The sequence below is a fragment of the Pristiophorus japonicus genome, chromosome 2 (genome assembly GCF_044704955.1).
Source record: "Pristiophorus japonicus isolate sPriJap1 chromosome 2, sPriJap1.hap1, whole genome shotgun sequence".
NCBI lineage: Eukaryota > Metazoa > Chordata > Chondrichthyes > Pristiophoridae > Pristiophorus > Pristiophorus japonicus.
The window spans coordinates 1,803,798-1,824,699 of record NC_091978.1 but is presented as its reverse complement, the minus strand read 5'-3'; the positions used below and the strand labels follow the sequence as shown (position 1 = coordinate 1,824,699).

At 47.5% G+C, this 20,902-nt stretch overlaps 1 protein-coding gene across 9 annotated transcripts in view; it reads right to left on the bottom strand.

Moving 5' to 3' along the window:
* Positions 1-20,633, bottom strand: part of mogs (mannosyl-oligosaccharide glucosidase) — a 363,745-nt gene extending 343,112 nt beyond the window's left edge. For 5 of the 9 annotated variants that reach the window (XM_070866460.1, XM_070866452.1, XM_070866446.1 and 2 more), the window contains exons 1-2: positions 19,992-20,633; positions 4,359-4,403 (exon numbers count right to left, since the gene is read on the bottom strand). The gene's annotated coding sequence lies outside the window, so the exon portion shown is untranslated. Of the gene's footprint in view, positions 1-4,358; positions 4,404-10,590; positions 10,838-18,976; positions 18,995-19,991 lie in introns of those variants that run through there. The other 4 variants (XM_070866415.1, XM_070866432.1, XM_070866426.1 and 1 more) reach the window with 4 other exon arrangements.
* Positions 20,634-20,902: the final 269 nt, after the last annotated feature.

Sequence of the window (20,902 nt, the reverse complement as noted above, 5' to 3'; positions counted from 1 at the left end):
TGTTCTTATGTAAAGCAGTGACAGGATTGGTCCAAGTTTGCATGGATTTATGAAAGGAAAATCCTGCTTCACAAATCTTCTAGAATTTTTTGAGGATGTAACTAGCAGAGTAGACAAGGGAAAACCGGTGGATGTGGTGTATTTGGACTTTCAAAAGGCTTTTGACAAGGTCCCACACAAGAGATTGGTGTGCAAAATCAAAGCACATGGTATTGGGGGTAATGTACTGACGTGGATAGAGAACTGGTTGGCAGACAGGAAGCAGAGAGTCGGGATAAACGGGTCCTTTTCAAAATGGCAGGCAGTGACTAGTGGGGTGCCACAGGGCTCAGTGCTGGGACCCCAGCAATTTACAATATGCATTAATGATTTAGATGAAGGAATTCAGTGTAATATCTCCAAGTTTGCAGATGACACTAAGCTGGGTGGCGGTGTGAGCTGTGAGGAGGACGCTAAAAGGCTGCAGGGTGACTTGGACAGGTTAGGTGAGTGGGCAAGCGAGTGGCAGATGCAGTATAATGTGATTAAATGTGAGGTTATCCACTTTGGTGGCAAAAACACGAGGGCAGAATATTATCTGAATGACGGAAGATTAGGAAAAGGGGAGGTGCAACGAGACCTGGGTGTCATGGTACATCAGCCATTGAAACTTGGCATGCAGGTATAGGAGGCGGTGAAGGCGGCAAATGGTATGTTGGCCTTCATAGCTAGGAGATTTGGGTATATGAGCAGGGAGGTCTCACTGCAGTTGTACAGGGCCTTAGTGAGGCCTCACCTGGAATATTGTGTGCAGTTTTGGTCTCCTAATCTGAGGAAGGACATTCTTGCTATTGAGGGAGTGCAGCGAAGGTTCGCCAGACTGATTCCCGGGATGGCAGGACTGACATATGAAGAAAGACTGGATCGACTAGGCTTATATTCATTGGAATTTATATGAATGAGTGGGGATCTCATAAAAACATATAAAATTCTGACGGGATTGGACAGGTTAGATGCAAGGAGAATGTTCCCGATGTTGGGGAAGTCCAGAACCAGGGGACATTGTCTAAGGATAAGGGGTAAGCCATTTAGGACTGAGATGAGGAGAAACTTCTTCACCCAGAGAGTTGTTAATCTGTGGAATTCCTGACCACAGAGAGTTGTTGATGCCAGTTCTTTGGATATATTCACGAGGCAGTCAGATATGCCCTTACAGCTAAAGGGATCAAGGGGTATGGAGCGAAAGCGGGAAAGCGGTACTGAGGTGAATGATCAGCCATGATCTTATTGAATGGCGGTGCAGGCTTGAAGGGCCGAATGGCCTACTCCTGCACCTATTTTCTATGTTTCTATGTTAAAAAAACAAGCCTGAAGGCTCTGAGTCTCAACGAGAGGAGCATTCGTAATAAGGTGGATGAATTGACTGCGCAGATAGCTGTTAACGGATATGATGTAATTGGGATTATGGAGACATGGCTGCAAGGTAACCAAGGCTGCGAACTCAACATCCAGGGGTATTCAATATTCAGGAAGGACAGACAGGAAGGAAAAGGAGGTGGGGTCGCGTTACTGGTTAAAGAGGAGATTAACGCAATAGTAAGGAAGGACATTAGTGTGGATGATGTGGAATCTGTATGGTTAGAGCTGCAGAACACCAAAGGGCAGAAAACGCGAGTGGGAGCTGTGTACAGACCACCAAACAGTAGTAGGGAGGTTGGGGATGGCATCAAACAGGAAATAAGGGTACAGCAATTATCATGGGTTACTTTAATCTGAATGTTGATTGGGCTAACCAAACTGGTAGCGATACTGTGGAGAAGGATTTCCTGGAGTGTATAAGGGATGGTTTTCTGGACCAATATGTCAAAGAACCAACTAGAGAGCAGGCCATCTTAGACTGGGTCTTGTATAACAAGAGAGGATTAATTAGCAATCTGGTCGTGCGGGGCCCCTTGGGGAAGAGTGACCATAATATGTTAGAATTCTTCATTAAGATGGAGAGTGACACAGTTAATTCAGAGACTAGGTTCCTGAACTTAAAGAAAGGAAACTTCGACGGTATGAGACGTGAATTGGCTCGGATAGACTGGAGAATGATACTTAAAGGGTTGACAGTGGATAGGCAATGACAGACATTTAAATATCACATGGATGAACTACAACAATTATACATCGCTGTGTGGCGTAAGAATAAAAAAGGGAAGGTGGCTCAACCGTGGCTAACAAGGGAAATTAGGGAAAGTGTTAAATCCAAGGAAGAGGCATATAAATTGGCCAGAAAAAGCAGCAAACCTGAAGATTGGGTGAAATTTAGAATTCAGCAGAGGAGAATTAAGGGTTTAATTAGGAGTGGGAAAATAGAATATGAGAGTAAGATTGCAGGGAACTGACTGCAAAAGTTTCTACAGATATGTGAAGAGAAAAAGATTAGTGAAGACAAACGTAGGTCCCTTGCAGTCGGATTCAGGTGAATTCATAATGGGGAACAAAGAAATGGCAGACCAATTGAACAAATACTTTGGTTCTGCCTTCACTAAGAAAGACACGAATAACCTCCCGAAAATAGTAGTTGACCGAGTTTCTAGCGAGAAGGAGGAACTGAGGGAAATCATTTTTAGTCAGGAAATGGCGTTAGGGAAAATTGAAGGGACTGAAGGCCGATAAATCCCTAGGACCGAATAGTCTGCATCCCAGAGTACTTAAGGAAGTGGCCCTAGAAATAGTAAATGCATTGGTGGTCATTTTCCAACATTCCATGGACTCTGGATCAGTTCCTATGGACTGGAGGGTAGCTAATGTAACCCCACTTTTTAAAAGAGGGAGAGAGAAAACAAGGAATTATAGACCGGTTAGCCTGACATCGGTAGTGGGGAAAATGTTGGAATCAATTATTAAAGATGTAATAGCAGCGCATTTGGAAATCAGTGACAGGATCGGTCCAAGTCAGCATGGATTTATGAAAGGGAAATCATGCTTGACAAATCTTCTAGAGTTTTTTGAGGATGTAACTAGCAGAGTGGACAAGGGAGAACCAGTGGATGTGGTGTATTTGGACTTTCAAAAGGCTTTTGACAAGGTCCCACACAAGAGATTGATGTGCAAAATTAAGGCACATGGTACTGGGGATAATGTATTGACTTGGATAGAGAACTGGTTGGCAGACAGGAAGCAAAGAGTGGGAATAAACGGGTCCTTTTCAGAATGGCAGGCAGTGACTAGTGGGGTACCGCAGGGTTCAGTGCTGGGACCCCAGCTATTTACAATATACATTAATGATTTAGATGAAGGAACTGAATGTAATATCTCCAAGTTTGCAGATGACACTAAGCTGGGTGGCAGTGCGAGCTGCGGGGAGGATGCTAAGAGGCTGCAGTGGGACTTGGACAGGTTAGGTGAATGGGCAAATGCATGGCAGATGCAGTATAATGTGGATAAATGTGAAGTTATCTACTTTGGTGGCAAAAACAAGGCGGCAGATTATTACGAGAGGGAGTGCCCTCCGACAGTGCGGCACTCCCTCAGTACTGCCCCTCCGACAGTGCGGCGCTCACTCAGTACTGCCCCTCCGACAGTGCAGCGCTCACTCAGTCCTGCCCCTCCGACAGTGCAGCGCTCACTCAGTCCTGCCCCTCCGACAGTGCAGCGCTCACTCAGTCCTGCACCTCCGACAGTGCAGCGCTCACTCAGTCCTGCACCTCCGACAGTGCAGCTAGAACAGATAATGCAACAGTATAATCGAGGTAAATGTTAGTAAGTATATCATTGACCCATCAGTGCCACTCCTTATGCTCCTGGCTAATGCTCCTCCACTACCTAACACCAGCAAAACTGATTATTTGATCAAATTGGCATTTGTCGACATAACATTTGATGTCAGGTGATTTGGGATGCCCTGAGAAAGTGAAAGGTACTATATACATAGAATATATATAGCACACATACAGGCCATTCAACCCAACTAGTCTGTGTTGGTGTTTATACTCCACACGAGTCTTCTCCCATTCCATCAACCTCATTCTCAGGCTTTCAGCGTATCCTTTATTCCATTTTCTCTCATGTCCTCATCTCAAATCATAGAAATATACGGCACACAAGGAGACAATTCGGCCCATTGTGTCTGTGCTGGCCGAAAAAAAGCTATCCAGTCTTGCTTCCTTAGGAAAGCATCTCAGCTATTTGTCTCAACCACTTCCTGTGGTGGCGAGTTGCACATTCTAACCACTCTCTGAGTAAAGACATTTCTTTATTTTCCTATTGGATGTATTAGCAACTATCTTGTATTTATTGTAAATGCAAATTTTCCTACTCTCTTTAACAATCTGTATTTTTAATGCAATTGCTTTAAATAATTGAAATATTTAATTAGTGATCTTTCTTACCTGGTGCACATGTGGACGCTGAATTGTGTGCATTTCCTTCAACAGCTGTTATTGTAAAGAATAAAGACATAACTGGTTAGGAACAGCTCAGTAATAGGGCAGTAAGAATCATAGAATGACACAACACAGGAGGCCCTTCGGCCCATCCTGCCTGTGCTGGCTCTTTGAAAGAGCAATCCAATTGGTCCCACTCCCCTGCCCTTTCTCCATAGCCCTGCAAATATTACTCCTTCAAGGATTTATCCAATTTACTTTTGAAAGTTATTATTAAATCTACTTCCATCATCCTTTCAGGCTTTCCAGATCACAACAACTCGCTGTCAATTTTTTTCCCTCTTGTCGCCTCTGGTTCTATTGCCAATTATTTTATATTTGTGTCATAGAATGATGGAATATTACAGCACAGAAAGGGGCCAGTTGTCCAATTTAGTCCCACCCACAGCTTTCTCCCCAAAACCCTGTAAATTAGTCCTCTTCAAGTACCTCTCCAATTGCTTTTTGAAAGCTTCTACGGAATCTAATTCCACCATTATTTCAGGTAGCGTGTTCCAGATGTTAACATCCCACCGTGCAAAATTATTTCCCTTCTGATTCTTTTGCCAATTATTTTAAATCTATGATTCTGGTTATCAACTCACTCGCCAGAGGAACAGTTTCTTCCTATTTGCTCTATCAAAACTCCTGATCATTTGAATGCCTCTATTAGGTCTTCTTAACCTTCTCTGCTCTAAGGAAAATAATCACAGCTAAATCACAGCTTCTCCAATTTCTCCACATCCCTGGTATTATCCTGGTAAACCTACTCTGTACCCTCTCCAAGGTCTTGACATCTTTCTGAAAGTGTGCCCAGAATTGTAACAACACTCCATCGAAGTTCTAACCAGTGATTTGTGAAGGTGTTCTCTGGTTACCAATCCTTCTTCCCCTGGAAGCAGTTTCTCCTTATTTACTCTGTCAAAACCTTGGGGCAGAAAGCCTGGCCTCTCTGGGTCCATACAGTGTGTACGGACTCGGGAATGCATCGCAAAAGCTGGGATTTGGCGCGCAATGCGCATGCGGCAAAAACGGCTTTTCCCATCTGTCCAGATCCTCCGTATCCTCACAGCCAGGACACTCGCACGGGCAAGATTGCAGTATTTAACCATATCTTGCCCAGCGGATGTCCTGAAAACTCTTGCACCTGATAAAAGCAGGTGCATAGTCTACTTTTACCAACATAAGAGTTTTAAAACATACAAAAAGATAGTAAAATAACATTTTTAAAACATATTTTAATGTTAAAAGCCCTGCCCACTAAGGTAAATTTATTTTAAACCATAATTAAAAAACTTTTCTAAAAATCGGAAATATATATATATTTTTTTATAAGACATTTATTAACTTTAATTTAAATTACTTAAATATGTGATGTATTTTTTCTATTTCTTATTTATGTTAAGGGCGGGCGTGAGTTTCTCAATCATAACAATGAGAACTGCTACTTACGGAGTTCCCATTATTAGGAATGAGAAAATACCTTCCCTGGATTGGCTGCCCAGAGCCATATGACTCCAGCTCCAGCATACGGACGTCCCGATGCGCAGGGAGAGGAGGTCTCAGGACTGGGATCACTGGTGAGTGCAGCACAGAGGAGTGCAAATGTCGAAATTAAAAAAGAAAAAGAAAAGCCCAGCCTACCCAATCTTTCCTCATTGCTAAAATTCTCCAGTCCAGGCAATATCCTCGTAAATCTACTTTGTGCCCTCTGTAGTGCAATCACATCAATATGGACCACAACCTCTGGCTGTTCACCCTCTCCCCCCAGAATGCCCTGCAGCCGCTCGGGGACATCCTTGACCCTGGCACCAGGGAGGTAACATACCATCCTGGAGTCACGTCTGCGGCCACAGAAACTCCTGTCTACTCCCCTGACTATCGAATCCCCTACCACTATTGCTCTTCCACTCTTCCTCTTCTCCTCTGTGTAGCTGAGCCACCCGTGGTGCCGTGGACTTGGCTCTGGCTGCTCTCCCCAGAGGAACCATTGCCCCCACCAGTACTCAGAACAGAATACTGATTGGAGAGCGAGATGCACTCAGAGGACTCCTGCACTACCTTCTCTTCTGTCTGGCAGTCACTCACTTCCTCTCTGCCGGCACACTCTTAAACTGAGGGGTGACCACTTCTAGAAACGTGCTATCCACGAAGTTGTCAGCCTTACGGATGCACTGCAGTGGCTCCAGCCGCTGCTCAATTTTAGTGAAGACAAATATATAATGGGGAACAAAGAAATGGCAGACTAATTGAACAAATACTTTGGTTCTGTCTTCGCTAAGGAAGACACAAATAACCTTCAGAAAATACTCATCATCATAGGCAGTCCCTCGGAATCAAGGAAGACTTGCTTCCACTCCCAAAGTGAGTTCTTTGATGGCTGAACAGTCCGATACGAGAGCCACAGACCCTGTTACAGGTGGGACAGACATTCGTCGAGGGAAGGGGTGGGTGGGGCTGGTTTGCCGCGCGCTCCTTCCGCTGCCTGCACCTGGCCTCTTCACGCTCTTTGCGTTGAGATTCGAAGAGCTCAACGCCCTCCCGGATGGACTTTCTCCACCTCGGGCAGTCTTTGGCCAGGGTCTCCCAGGTGTCAGTGGTGATGTCGCACTTTACCAGGGAAGCTTTGAGGGTGTCCTTGTAACGTTTAGGCTGCCCACCTTGGGCTCGTTGCCATGACGGAGCTCCGCATAAAGCATTTGCTCTTAGGGAGCCTCGTATCTGGCATGCAAACTATGTGACCTGCCCAGCGAAGTGATCGAGTGTGGTTAGTGCTTCAATGCTGGGGATGTTAGCCTGGTCAAGGACACTGATGTTGGTGCGCCTGTCCTCCCAAGGGATTTGCAGGATCTTGCGGAGACATCGTTGGTGATATATCTCCAGCGACTTGAGGTGCCTTCTATACATCGTCCATGCCTCTGATCCTGTAGACCATGAGTTTGGTGGTAGATTTGAGGGCCTAGTCTTCAAAACACTCTTTACCTCAGACGGCCAAAGGCTGCACTGGCGCACTGGAGGCGGTGTTGGATCTCCACATCAATGTCTGCCTTTGTTGATAAAAGGCTCCCGAGATATGGGAAATGGTCCACGTTGTTGAGGGCCGCATTGTGAATCTTGATGATTGGAAGGCAGTGCTGTGCAGCGGGGACAGGCTGGTGGAGGACCTTTGGCAGAGATGTTGCCACTCGAAATATGGAGAAGATTCAGGTGTTGGTGAAGATTCAGAAGACCTGGCCTTTTTCGATCTTACAAAGGCCTTTGATACTGTCAACCGTCAGGGTCTATGGAGTGTCGTCCTCCGTTTCGGATGTCCCCAAAAGTTTGTCAACATCTTTCTCCTACTTCACGATGATATGCAGGCCGTGTTCCTTACCAACGGATCCGTTACAGACCCAATTCACGTCCGGACCGGGGTCAAACAGGGTTGCGTCATCGCTCCAACCCTCTTCTCAATCTTCCTCGCCACAGTGCTCCACCTCACAGTCAACAAGCTCCCCGCCGGAGTGGAACTAAACTACAGAACCAGTGGGAAGCTGTTTAACCTATGCTGACTCCAGGCCAGGTCCAAGACCACCCCAACCTCTGTCGTTGAGCTGCAGTATGCTGACGATACCTGCGTCTGCGCACATTCATAGAAACATAGAAACATAGAAACGTAAAAAATAGGTGCAGGAGTAGGCCATTCGGCCCTTCGAGCCTGCACCACCATTCAATAAGATCATGACTGATCATTCACCTCGGTACCCCTTTCCTGCTTTCTCTCCATACCCCTTGATCCCTTTAGCCGCAAGGGCCATATCTAACTCCCTCTTGAATATATCCAATGAACTGGCATCAACAACTCTCTGCGGCAGGGAATTCCACAGGTTAACAACTCTCTGAATGACGAAGTTTCTCCTCATCTCAGTCCTAAATGGCTTAACCCTTATCCTTAGACTGTGTCCCCTGGTTCTGGACTTCCCCAACATCGGGAACATTCTTCCTGCATCTAACCTGTCCAGTCCCGTCAGAATTTTATATGTTTCTATGAGATCCCCTCTCATCTTTCTAAACTCCAGTGAATACAGGCCTAGTCTCTCTTCACATGTCAGTCCTGCCATCCCGGGAATCAGTCTGGTAAACCTTCGCTGCACTCTCTCAATAGCAAGAACGTCCTTCCTCAGATTAGGAGACCAAAACTGAACACAATATTCCAGGTGAGGCCTCACCAAGGCCCTGTACAACTGCAGTAAGACCTCCCTGCTCCTTTACTCAGATCCCCTAGCTATGAAGGCCAACATACCATTTGCCTTCTTCACCGCCTGCTGTACCTGCATGCCAACTTTCAATGGCTGATGTACCATGACACCCAGGTCTCGTTGCACCTCCCCTTTTCCTAATCTGCCGCCATTCAGATAATATTCTGCCTTCGTGTTTTTGCCACCAAAGTGGATAACCTCACATTTATCCACATTATACTGCATCTGCCATGCATTTGCCCACTCACCTAACCTGTCCAAGTCACCCTGCAGTCCTCACAGCTCACACTGCCACCCAGCTTAGTGTCATCTGCAAACTTGGAGATATTCTACTACTGATGTCAGGCTAATCGGTCTATAATTACCTGTTTTCTCTCTTCCTCCTTTCTTAAAAAGTGGTGTTACATTAGCTACCCTCCAGTCCACAGGAACCGATCCAGAGTCGATAAACTGTTGGAAAATGATCACCAATGCATCCACTATTTCTAGGGCTACTTCCTTAAGTACTCTGGGATGCAGACTATCAGGCCCCGGGGATTTATCGGTCTTCAATCCCATCAATTTCCCTCACACAATTTCCCGCCTAATAACGATTTCCTTTAGTTCCTCCTTCTCACTAGACTCTCGGTCCCCTAGCATTTCCGGAAGGTTATTTGTGTCTTCCTTCGTGAAGACAGAACCAAAGTATTTGTTTAACTGGTTCGCCATTTCTTTGTTCCCCATTATAAATTCACCTGAATCTGACTGCAAGGGACCTACGTTTGTTTTCACTAATCTTTTTCTCTTCACATATCTATAGAAGCTTTTGCAGTCAGTTTTTATGTTCCCAGCAAGCTTCTTCTCACACTCTATTTTCCTTTTATTCCTGGTCTATCTTTCATCTTTTCCATAACTATCCTAAATCTAACTGAATTATGATCACTTATGTATAAGTACAATGGTGCGCTACAGAGAGCGCTGTGGTGGGAGACCTGAAAGTACCTGCAAGACAGAGTATAAAAGGCTGCCCACCACACCTGAGAGGCACTCTGGAGTTACACAATAAAAGGACTAAAAGTCACAGCAGTTATATCAACCCCAGACCGTGTGGAGTCAGTGATTTGCGTGCTACATACATCACATTGGCAACGAGGACACGGACGAACTCCACGCAACCATGGCTACTCTGGGCTCGCTAAAGGATTTTACCGTAGGCAATGATTGGGAGGCCTTTACGGAAAGGCTCGAGTACTACTTCACAGCAAACAACCTGGCGGGGCACACGGACGCACTGAGAGAGAAGCGTAAGGCGATATTGCTTTCCAGTTGTGGCGATGAGGTTTACTGTCTCGTCAGGGATTTGCTGGCACCCGCGAGCACCAGGGACAAGTCATATGAGGAGCTGATTGAACTCATTCGTGACCAGTTGAAACCGAAGGAGAGCATCCTCACGGCCAGATACAAATTCTACCATCACTGCAGACCTGAGGGCCAGGATGTCACCAAATATGCTGCGGACCTCAGGAGACTCGCGGCGCCGTGTGATTTTGGCACACACCTTGACGAGGTGTTGCCGGGACGGTTTGGTTATGGGGATTGGCCATGAGGGCCTCCTTCACAAGCTGCTAGCCACGGAACCCACAGTCACCCTGACAAAAGCTATCACCATCAGCCGGGCATATATGACCTCGACTTGCAGCACCAAGCAAATGATCCACACAGTCTCGAACCCGGCAGGCACTGTCCACAGGATAGCGCCCACCACGGACAAAACTGCAGAACGTGGCTCTGCCCGGGGCAGAGAGCACGGACCTCGGGGTCTTGGAACTCAGAGTCCGCTGAGGGGGGCCAATCAAGCAGCACCATGCTGGCGCTGTGGAGGAAGCCATGGGGCTCACTGGTGCAGGTTTGCGGAGTATACGTGCGATACCTGCCACCTGAAAGGCCACCTTCAGCGTATGTGTAAAAGAAATCGGACTCACCATGTGGCTGAGGAGATGGGGGATGATCCACTGTTCAGCGAGGAGCAGGCAAAAGAAGATGAGGTGTTGGGACTGTATACGTGTCCCGACGATTCGCCCCCAGTGATAATGGAAGTAAAAATTGACGGAGTCCCAGTGAGTATGGCAGTGAATACGGGATCGGGTCCGTCGTTGATGAGTCGGAGAACTTTCGATAAACTGTGGATCAACCCAGCTGCACGACCCGAGCTGGTCCCGGTCACGGCAAAACTGCGTACCTACACCAGGGAACTGATACCTGTTCTTGGCAGAGTGGATGTGCAGGTATCTCACGGGGCCGAGACGCACGGTTTACCTTTGTGGGTCATTGCAGGCGATGGGCCGACGCTTCTCAGCAGAAGATGGATGGGAAAGGTCCGTGGGAGCTGGGAAGACTTCATTCCTCCACAGACCGCTGTCCCCCGGGTTCCCAAAGAGCAGTGCCGACCGAGCTGGAGCTGCAGCCTAAATCCACACACAGGCAACAGCAGCCCAGAACTCCTGACCTCAAGCAATCCTGCAGCCCCAGCCTCCACAGACGAGCAGACCCTGGAAGAGCAAGTTTGCAGGTGCGGGCCGATTGCTGGGGTGCGGGCCGGCAGGGCGCTGCGGGCGATGAGCGGGAGGTCCATCGATGGCCGACGGATCTGGGGGGCCCACGCAGAGGAAAAGTCGGGCGGCGGTAGCGGCTGCGATGGTGGCGGCCATGGCGGCCGCAGGAGGGGCGGCTACGGTGGCTGCAGGAGGGCCGGCAAGTGCGGAGACAACGGTGGGAGCGGAGGCTGCGGCGGTGGCTGGCGTGACTCGGGAGAACGCGAGCCAAAGCAACGGATACGGCAGCAAGTATGGAGGGACTCACAGGGACTGTGACTGATCGAGTCCAGGGAGCCACTTCTGCCAAGATGGGTTGCTCTGGGCCATTTTTTTCCCTTCCTTTCTTCCTTGTCCTTCTGTTCTTTCTTCGCCAGCGAGTTCAAGATGGTGGTGAGCCTCGTGGCAACGGAGCTCTGCAGACAAAGGCCAGCAGAGCACCTAAAATGGCGGCGCCCAAGGGAAGCCGCATGGAAACCACAAGATGGCGTCTTAAAAGGGAAATGCACCCGGGAGTCTTAAAAGGGCCTTACACCGTTGGCGGTCCCCACAAAAAGACTTTTGTAAGGCAAGAGCGAGTCTAAATGAGCTATGTGAATGTAGGATGACGGATTTATGATAAGAATTAATATTTTAATGCTGAATGGTTACTGTGTTTAAAATTATGGATATGAATTACAAAAAGAGTTAATACCACAAGGTTCAAGTAAAAGGGATATGGATCCGTGACTAACATTACCAATGGGCTAATGCGAATTTCGATTTAGGGGATTCATGCAATGGTTCAGCGGCTGCTAAGGCGATTACTTCATGAGAACAGAGGCAACGCACCAGTTGCGATACCCTGTCTCAGCGCAGCCCATTACCTTGGGCAAAAAGGGGCTGGTACCGCCACCGTACCTCACAGAGAGGAGCTGGGATTAAATAACTGTTCAGTGTACCTGCAACCTTTTGACATAACATCTGTACCACATAATATATGTACCATACAAATGTACCATCTATGTATACCTGCTTTCTGTTGGAGGTTATGCTCTTGTACCTTATCACCCATGTAAGGACTGCAAGTACCACATGCTTGCACCGGGTCCTCCACATGGGGGAGAAGAGGGAAGTAGATGGTCATGGACTCACACTCACAAATCAACCAGGATGAACAAGGCAGAGGTCACCGGCAATGTGCTTTTGGAACTGGGGGTGGGTGGGGTGGGAGTGAGATGTTATGTATTGTCCAGGTACATTAAATGTATAAGTACAATGGTGCGCCACAGAGGGCGCTGTGGTGGGAGACCTGAAAGTACCTGCAAGCCAGAGTATAAAAGGCTGCCCACCACACCTGAGAGGCACTCTGGAGTTACACAATAAAGGACTAAGGTCACAGCAGTTATATCAACACCAGACCGTGTGGAATCAGTGATTTGTGTGCTACATACACCACAATCACTATCTCCAAAATGCTCTCCCACTGATACCCCTTCCACCTATCCAGCTTCATTCCCTAAAATTCAGTCCAGAATCGCCCCCTCTTTTGTTGGGCTTACTACGTACTGGCTAAAAAAGTTCTCCTGAATGCATTTTAAGAATTCTGCTCCCTGTATACCTTTCATACTAATTCTATCCCAGTTAATAGTAGGGTAATTGAAATCTCCTACTATTACTGCCCTATAGTTTTTGCACTTCTCAGAAATTTGTCCACATGTTTGTTCTTCGATCTCCCTCTGACTGTCTATAGTACACTCCCAACAGTGTGATCACCTCTTTTGTGTTCTTCAATTCAATGCATATGGCCTCATTTGATGATCCTTCTAACATATCATCCCTCCTCACTGCTGTAATTGTTTCTTTAACCAATACTACAACCTTTTTTATACCCCTCCCTATCCCATCTGAAAACCCTGTAACCAGGAATGTTGAGCTGCCATTCCTGCCCTTCTTTCAGTCATGTCACAGTAATAGCTATTTCATACTCCCAAGTGTCTATCTGTGCCCTCAACTCATCTGCCTTATTCCCCAGACTCCTTGCATTATATACCATTTAGCACTGCCAAACTCACTTATTGTCTATTTTCTAGCCTTTGTTTCCTCTGCCTTCCAAACTCTCTTACTAATTTTCTGCCTTCCACTTCTAGCTTTGCTACTCTCCCTTCTGAATCTACTCACAGGTTCCCATCCTCCTGCCAAGCTAGTTTAAACCCTCCCCAACAGCACTGGCAACCCCCCCGAGAATATTGGTCCTGGCTCTGTTGAGGTGCAACCTGTGCGGTTTGTACAGGTCCCACAGAAACAGTCTCAATGCCTCAGGAAACTAAAGCCCTCCCTCCTGCACCATCTCTCCAGACACGCATTCATCTGCTCTATCCTCCTATTTCTGTACTCACAAGCTCGTGGCATCGGGAGTAATCCAGAGATTACTACCTTTGAGGTCCTGCTTTTTAATCTCTTTCGTAGCTCCCTAAAATCTGGCTGCAGGATCTCATCCCTCTTTCCATCTATGACATTGGTACCGATATGGACCATGACCTCTGGCTGTTCACCCTCTCCCCTCAGAATGTCCTGCAGCCGTTCAGTGACACCCATGACCCTGGCACCATCCTGGAGAGTTAATTGAAATGTATAAAATTATAAGGTGCTTAGATAGAGTAGATAGGAAGGACTTATTTCTCTTAGCAGAGGTGTCAGTAACCGGGGGGGCATAGATTTAAAGTAATTGGTAGAAGGATTAGAGGGGAGTTGAGGAGAACCTTTTTCACCCAGAGGATGGTGGGGGTCTGGAACTCACTGCCTGAAAGGGTGGTAGAGGCAGAAGCCCTCACCACATTTAAAAAGTATTTGGCTATGCACTTGAAGTGCCGTAACCTGCAGGGCTACCGACCCAGAGCTGGAAAGTGGGATTAGGCTGGGTAGCTCTTTTTCGACCAGCACAGGCACGATGGGCCAAATGGCCTCCTTCTGTGCCATAAATTTCTATGATTCTAAGCCTTCATGATTTTGAACATCTCAATCAAATCATACCTTAAACTTCTTTGCTCGAACGAGAACATCCCAGTTTCTCTAGTCTCTTCATATACTTGAAGTTGATCATCACTGGCACCATTCCAGTAAACCTCCTGTGCACCCTGTGTGGTGCCCAGAATTGGACACAATACTCCAGCTAGGGCCTAACCAATGTTTTAAAAAGGTTTAGCATAAATTCCTTTCTTTTTGTACTCTATGCCTCTATTTATAAAGCCACAACATGCCTTTTTAACATCCTTCTCAACTTGTCCCGTCACCTTCAAAGACTTGTGTTTGTACACCAACAGATCAGGAGCTGCATAGAAACATTCTGCACATGCACGCTTCCGGTACGTTACGGGAGCGTGCTCGTTCTAAAAAACCGGGAAGGGAGGGGCGCCTTATAAAAAGCCGGGAAGGGAGGGGCTCCTTATAAAAAGCAGAAAGATCATGCTTCCGGTCGTTGGAGCTTCCAGATTAATGCACAGTACGCTTCTGCGCAGCTTCCAGTTGTTGGCAGCTGTCACTGCGTTAATGTATATTGCCTCTCCTCATTCTTCCTACGAGAAAGAATTATTTAACATTTCATCTGCCATGTGTCTGCCCATTTCAGCAGTCTGTCTATGTCCTCCTGAAGTCTGTTACTATCCTCCTCACTGTTTACTACATCTCCAAGTTTCGTGTCATCTACAAACTTTAAAATTATGCCCAGTGTCATGTATCCTACATGGTTACTGCTTGCACTATTGCAAGGTGTGCCACCAGAGGGCACAGCAGTGGGAGACTTGCAGGTTACCTGTACAGGTGTGCCTGGCCTAGTATAAAAGGCAGGCCACCAGATGTGATCCTCACTCTGGAGTGATCAATAAAGGACTAAGGTCACTATAGTTCAAGTGCAACACATTGCCTCGTGGAGTCATTATCAGGGCATCTAAACATATAACAATTGGCGACGAGATTACGGACCTTCATGCGAAAGTGGCTACCCTTGGTACGTTGCAGCAGTTCGCCAATGGGGATGATTGGGACGCCTTTGTGGCGAGGCTGGAACATTTCTTCACAGCAAATGACCTGGCAGGAGACAACCCAACCACACTGGCTGATAAGCACAGAGCTATCCTGCTAACCAGTTGTGGGCCCAAAGTCTATGGCCTCGTCAGGGACTTGCTGGCACCAGCGAAGACAACGACCAAGACGTACAAGGAGCTCGTAACCCTGATCCATGAGCAACTCAAGCCCAAGGAGAGCATCCTCACAGCCAGACACCGGTTCTACACCCACTGACGGCCCGAAGGCCAGGAGATCGTGAAATATGCTGCAGACCTCAGGAGGCTGGCGGTACCATGTGATTTCGGCAACCACCTCACCGAAGCACTGCGGGACATTTTTGTCATTGTAATCAGACATGAGGGCCTTCTTCATAAGCTACTGTCTGCGGATACCACAGTCACACTGCAGAAGGCCATCTCCGTGAGTCAGTCATTCATGACCTCGACCTGCGGCTCTAGGCAGATGACTCATCCTCAGGACTCAAACCCAGCAAGTACTGTGCACAGAGTGGCGCCTTTTAGAGGCTGGACTGTAGAACACGAATCTCCTCAGGGAAGAGGGAACAAACAGGCCCCGAGTCCCTTAACTCAGAGTCCACTGAGGGGGGCTAGTCGAGTAGCACCATGCTGGCGTGGCGGAGGGCATCACAGGGCTCACCAGTGCCGTTTTAAGGACTGTGTGTGTAAAGGCTGCAGCACAAAGGGCCACCTCCAGCGAATGTGTAAGAGAAATATGACTCAGTGTTGATGAAGAGTCTGCAGATGGCCATGAATCCAGCACAGATTATAAAACGATAGTCAGAGAGGCAGCTCAGCCCCACGATGAAGTTACATAGCATGTTTACGTGCACCACAGAATGTTCCCCGTTGAGGATGGAAGTCGAGATAGATGGCATTCCAGTCTTCATGGAAATGGACAGGGGGTGAGCCAGTCAGTAATGAATCAAGAAGCCTTTGAGAGGCGATGGGACAATCAAACTGAACGACCCAAGTTGGTCCTGGTTCAGGCAAAGCTGCGAACATACACCGATAAACTTATCCTAGTCGTTGGTAGTGCACATGTAAAGGTACTCCATGACAGCGGGGTGCACAAGTTAGCTCTGTGGATTGTTGCAGGTGATGGACCAATGCTACTCGGAAGAAGGTGGATGGAGAAGATCCATTGGAGCTGGGAAGACTTCACCCCTCTAGCGATCGACATCCTCCACGCTCAGAGGCAAAGCAAGCCCTCACCTGAGAGTGGATCCAACACCAGAGAGCAGACCAGCACAGCACCCGAGGCACAGATCGCTCAGCACGACTGCGTGGAGATGATCCAGCTGAGACGATCCAGCTGAGACGATCTGAACGCACCTTCCCGGCTCCAGTGGCAGGACTCCGGAGGAAAAGAAAAAAAAAAAAATCGGACCCGGGGAGAAGAGGATCACCGCAGTCGACATCGTGGATGGAAAAAAGATGGTGCCCAAACCACGAGGTGAAGCGTTGAAGAAAAAGATGTCGGCAGCCAGACCACGAGGTGCAGCGCTGATGGAGCAACACGTGGCACCAAACGGAAAAGTGAATTGGGGTAAAGATAGTAAGGCTCTCTTAAAAGAGGCCTGCAACCCACTACACTTAAAGGGACAGTTCCACATTTTCAAACAATGTAAGAGCAACTGTGAGTTAGATATAAGATGTGAAATTGATGATCAGCGTTGTGTACATGCAATAAGCAAAGAAAAGGCGCACGATCACGATTGGAGCTACAGTTTATCCAGTGATGAAACGTTGTGCGATGTAGGATTTCAACTGCATACAGCCAATGCAGAGGGCAGACACCAATCAGGAGCACACAGGTCCAGCGAGCTACCCAATGCTGTAGCCTGCGTCCCTGGGACCAGAGTGATGCACCACAGAGTGTGGCCACAAGCAGCCAATACACACGAGCTGCAGAGCAAGCGATCTCAGGAGGATAACGGCACTGGTATCGATACCCTGCCCCGATCGGCTCCACCTCTCGGGCACCCGATGGCCCCAACTGCCACAAGCCCAAAAGGGCAAACTGCGCTAAGGCACAGCCCCCAGACCCTATCACCACTAAGGCCATACCCGGGAACGAAGGGTCACCTGCAACAGTTCTTCCAAAGGGGACCGGGACCAGCCATGATCCCAAACCAAACAACACCCAGGCTAGCGAGTCAGCAGTTCCCTGTGCACTGCTGGACGACAGCTCCTCAGGGGGCAGCAGCGACCTAGGGCGCAAAGAAAGGACAGGGAGGTCACAGGCTTCAGTAAACCTGCCCGATGCTCGGAGCAACGACAACAGCCTCGAGAGCAACTTGAGCCAACCGGGTTCCCACTGCCAGCACTGGGCACTGCGCTGCCACCAGACTACCTGGACACCATCCAGCAGTTCTGGAACTAGCTTGTCCTTACACACCGGTTACCGATCCCCAGTACGTATCAACAATGTATCTCACCAGTCCAATGAACTTGCCTCACAACTGAACCACAAATGTAATGCAAACTTTTTTTTCTGGACTTGAATATAATGAGCCATAATCTATATGTGGGGGGGGAGAGAATGGAGCGTTCATGGACACACACAAACAGAAATCACCACCAACTCGACTGCCAACGAAACACCAATCACTCACCCAAGATAGAAACGACCTGCCACGGGTCAACCAGATAGAGCTAAGCCCAGAGCACAGTCAATGCAGAGGGGATTTGCACTAAAGGCTTGGGGGAGAGTGATGTCATGTATCCTACATGGTTACTGCTTGCACTATTACAAGGTGTGCCACCAGAGGGCACTGCAGTGGGAGACTTGTAGGTTACCTGTACAGGTGTGCCTGGCCGAGTTTCAAAGGCAGGCCACCAGGTGAGATCCTCACTCTGGAGTTATCAATAAATGACTAAGGTCACTCCAGTTCAAGTACAACACATTGCCTCGTGGAGTCATTATCAGAGCATTAAAGATATAACACCCAGTATAGCCAAGTTTAGGCCATTAATATATATCAAAAAGAGCAGTGGACCTAATACCGACCACTGTAAACTTTCCTCCAGTCTGAAAAACAACCGTTCACCGATACTCTCTGCTTATGTCCCTCAGCCAATTCCGTATCCACGCTGCCACTGTCTCTTTAATCCCAAGGGCTTCAATTTTGCTAACAAGTCTATTAAGTGGTACTTTATCAAACACCTCTTGAAAGTCTATATACACAATGTCAACCACACTGCCCTCTTCAAGCTCTCCGTTACGTCATCAAAGAACTCAATCAATTTAGTCAAACACAATTTGCCTTTAGCAGCTGGCTGTCATTTATTAACCCAAAATTTTCCAAGTGATTATTCATTTTGTCTCAGATTATTGTCTCTAAAAGTTTCCCCGCCACTGACGTTAGGCTGGCTGAAGAGGGGTGTAACATTTGCAATCCTCCAGTCCTCTCTACCACTCTCATAACTAAGGAGGATTGGAAGACTGTGGCCAGAGTCTCTGCAATTTCAACCCTTACTTCCTGCAGCAACCAAGGATGGATCCCATTGGGACTGGATGACTTTTATACTTTGAGCGCTACCAAACTTTGAAGTATCCCTCTCTTTATTTTTATCCTATCTAAAATCTCTACTACCTCCTCCTTTACTGTGACATTGGCAGCATCCTCTTCTTTTTTTGAAGAGATTCAAAGTACTCGTTTAGTCCCTCTGCCTTCAATAGAAGGCCTCCCATTGCTCACTTACTGCTTTACCTGCCAATCGTTGATTCCAATCCACCTGGGCCACATCACCTTTCAATTCACGGAAATTAGTCCTCCTCCTGTTGCCTCGTTTCACATTTGATTTTTGCGTGTCCCCTTCCATAACAAAACCTGGTGATATTGTGATCACTGTTCCCCAAATGCTCTTCCACTTGCCCCATTACATCCCCCAGAACCAGACCCAGCACTGCTTCCTTCCTCGTTGGGCTGGAAACACACTGATCAAGAAAATTCTCATGTACATTTCAGGAATTTCCCCGTTTGCTCTTTCTTCTGTTTATTTCCCAGTCTATATTAGCATAGCTGAAGTCGCTCATTATCACTACTCTAAGGGTCTTGCATTTTTCTGTAACATGCTTGTAAAGTTGCTCCTCCATCGCCTTCCCATTATTTGGTGGCCTATAATATACACCCAGCAGCGTAATAACTTCTGTTGTTCTTTAATTCTAGCCAAATAGATTCTATCTTTGAACCCTCAATTATATCAGCCCTCTCCAGTGCTGTGAGTATCCTTGATCAATACTGCCATCACCTTTTTACCTTCCCTATATTTCCTGAATACCTTGTAGCCAGGAATATTAAGTTCACAATCCTCCCCTTATTTGAGGCAGGTCTCTGTTAGTGTCACTATCATAGTCCCTTTTGGAGACTTGTGCCTGCGGCTCACTAACCTTACTTAGCACGCTCCGTGCATTTCCGTACACGACTCCAAACTGCCTTGCATCCCCCCGACCCCACGCCTGATCGCTGCTCTTTCTGAACTACTCTTCATTCTAATGCTGTTTGTCTCTCTCTGACCTCTGTAGTGCTTTATTCTGGTGCCCGTCTCCTGCCAAATTAGCTTAAACACTTCCCCACAACTGGTTAACCTTCCTGCAACCCCTCCACCTCCAACAGGTCCCTGCTGCCCCAGGAATCTGAAGTCCTTCCTCTTGCACGGTTTCTCCAGTCACCCACTAACCTGCCTTATCCTACTCACTAGCCCATATGGTATTTGTCCTTTTACCTGGTTGCGCCCGATATCCATTTTGGTTACGCTGAAGATCAGGGAACAACTGTGTTCCTGGGAATGATGTCTTTGTTATTTTCAGATCAGATGCAGCTTTAAACACTTTCATTTGGCTTGTAAGTGAAGCTTCAGTAACTGTCTCTTTATTTAGAGATGGTGAGGTTACAATCTGGGACCAAATCCCTAAAATCACAATTATACCTCGAAGAAACATTTGAAACTATTAAGATAACCTGAAACAGTTTAATCTTCTCAGGTAACTATTTCCTCTCCTTCGGCCAGTTTTTCTTCCTCCACTTTCTTAGATCTGCTTTTCTCTTCCTGCGTTCTTGCTCCTCCCCATTGGAAAGGTTCGCTCTCTCTCGCTTCCTTTCTCCACTTTTGCCCAGTCCCTTTTCTGGTTTCCCTTCTTTTCTCAATCCCTCGATCTGTTTTTCTCCTTTGCTCTCTCTATCCCTCTCCACCTGTTTATTTCTCCCACTATCTGTCACTGTCCCTCAGTCTCTATCCCTCGAGCTCTCTGTCCTTTGTGCAATTCTTACTTCCTGCTCACCTTTGTTTCTGTATCCTTCGAACTATATCCCTCAGACATTCCCTATCTCCCTAACTCTCTCCCCATCCAGCACTGTCTCTATCCCTTTATATTTCCATCTCTCCCACTCCTTCCCTCCGATCTCTCCCACTCCTTCCCTCCGATCTCTCCCACTCCTTCCCTCCTATCTCTCCCACTCCTTCCCTCCTATCTCTCCCACTCCTTCCCTCCTATCTCTCCCACTCCTTCCCTCCTATCTCTCCCACTCTTTCCCTCCTATCTCTCCCACTCCTTCCCTCCTATCTCTCCCACTCCTTCCCTCCTATCTCTCCCACTCCTTCCCTCCTATCTCTCCCACTCCTTCCCTCCTATCTCT